Source organism: Limulus polyphemus, unplaced genomic scaffold, assembly GCF_000517525.1.
Source record: "Limulus polyphemus unplaced genomic scaffold, Limulus_polyphemus-2.1.2 Scaffold4635, whole genome shotgun sequence".
Taxonomy (NCBI): domain Eukaryota; kingdom Metazoa; phylum Arthropoda; class Merostomata; order Xiphosura; family Limulidae; genus Limulus; species Limulus polyphemus.
In genome coordinates, this window is record NW_013670245.1 from 56,725 (window position 1) to 58,758 (window position 2,034).

A 2,034-nucleotide genomic window follows, 5' to 3' on the forward strand; every position below is an offset into this window, starting at 1 on the left:
GTTTAGATAGGATTATAGTAGTGTTTAGATGGTATTACACTAGTGTTCAGTCGGGATTACAGTAGTGTTAAGATGGGATTATAGTAGTGTTCAGACATGATTACAGTAGAGCTAAGATGGCATTATAGTAGTATTCAGACACGATTGCAGTAGTGTTTAGATAGGATTATAGTAGTGTTTAGATGGTATTACACTAGTGTTCAGTCGGGATTACAGTAGTGTTAAGATGGGATTAGATTAATGTTCAAATGAAATTATGATAGTGTTCAGTCTGGATTAAAGTAGTGTTAAGATGAGATTATAGTGTTGTTCAGACATGATTATAGTAGTGATACGATGGGATTACGGTAGTGTTTAGATGAGATTCAGTAGTATTAAGTTGACATTACAGTAGTGTTTAGATAGGATTATAGTAGTGTTTAGATGGTAGTACACTAGTGTTCAGTCGGGATTACAGTAGTGTTAAGATGAGATTACAGTAGTTTTCAGACATATATTAAGTAATATGGAGATAAGATTACCGTAGTATTTAGTTGAGATTAGAGTAGTGTTAAGATGAGATTACTGTAAGTAATCCCACCTTAACACTAACTTAATCCCGTCTGAACACTACTGTAATCTCATTTAAAACTCCTGTAATCCTGTCTAAACACTACTGTAATCCCATATTAACTCTAATGTAATCCAGTTTAACACTACTGTAATCCCATCTAAACACTAATGTAATCATGTCTTAACACTACAATAATCCCATCATAACAAGTAGTGTTCAGTCGGTATTACAGTAGTGTTAAGACGAGATTACAGTAGTGTTCAGTCGGTATTACTGTAGTGTTAAGACATGATTACAGAAGTTTTAAATGAGATTACAGTAGTGTTCAGTCGGTATTACAGTAGTGTTAAGACGAGATTACATTAGTGTTCCGACGGGATTACACTAATGTTAAGATGGGATTACATTTATGTTCAGCCATGATTACAATAGTACTTAGATGAGAATACAGTAGTATTAAGATAATATTACTGTACTGTGAAGGTGAGATTACAGTAGTGCTCAGACGAGAATACATTAGTGTTAATATGGGATTACAGTAGTGTTAAGATGGACCTCTGATATTTTGCTGGTATTATTGATTTAGTAGCCTGATATCGTTTACGAGATATTAAAATGTAGGAAGTAAAGATATGTATGATCGAAATGCGGACGGTGTTATCAAAGTAGCCCTCGGGTGCAACCTTCCGAACTGTTGTTAATCTTTCTTAAACATGATTTAATTTCTCTGAAATTCTTTTAAAACTTCGTTTTGGTTAACAATAAATTAAGCATAAAATGATATTGAGAAATGTGTTTTTTTTATATATATACTACATAAGTGCATGTGTAGGAAAAGTTGCTTATCCAACTAATTTAAAGTTTTTCCTTTACACACACATTTGACATAATCATAAAATGTTAAGCGTGTTTGAATTCAGTCAGTAATCGACCTAGGTCCTGCGTAATTAGAAACTCGGTACCTGGAAGCTCCACGTGATATCTTACCTGCATGGTTGCTGTGGCAATTGTTAACTGACGCACAAACATGGTGGCTCCTGGAGTTGAGATAGTTACGGACTCCACCCGTGTTTTATAGAACTGTCCGCCTCCTACCAAGCTCCTTTCTTCTACTACCGCCTGGTCGCCTTTAGGAGGAAAATCGATGACTTTTCTTGATATACTACGAGGTCGCCAACAACCACATTATCTAGTTCGTCGACTACATCCGGCTGGCGCTCAAAGTGCGTGCATGCGCCCACACAGCGCGTGTGCGTTAGAGCGCGTGCGTTGTGCCGGAGAGCTTTTCAATGAAAGAGAATTGCATGTATAAGTTTGATGTTGTTTCTAAACTTAGTTACACATTAACACAGAAGTTAGACATATGTTGTACAGAGACAAGAAGCAGCAGGAAAATAAACACCTCACTTGTTATGGACGTGTAGTAAAGTTGCACTTAGTTGTTTTTCAAGAAAACAGTTTCATCATGTATATTGGATCGA

At 36.0% G+C, this 2,034-nt stretch overlaps 1 protein-coding gene across 2 annotated transcripts in view; it reads right to left on the reverse strand.

Annotated features, from left to right (window-relative positions):
* The window catches only part of LOC106471459 (frizzled-5-like), a 23,294-nt gene extending 21,571 nt beyond the window's left edge, over positions 1–1,723 (reverse strand). For both annotated transcript variants that reach the window (XM_022400074.1, XM_022400075.1), the window contains exon 1: positions 1,541–1,723. The gene's annotated coding sequence lies outside the window, so the exon portion shown is untranslated. The remainder of the gene's footprint in view (positions 1–1,540) is intronic.
* Positions 1,724–2,034: the final 311 nt, after the last annotated feature.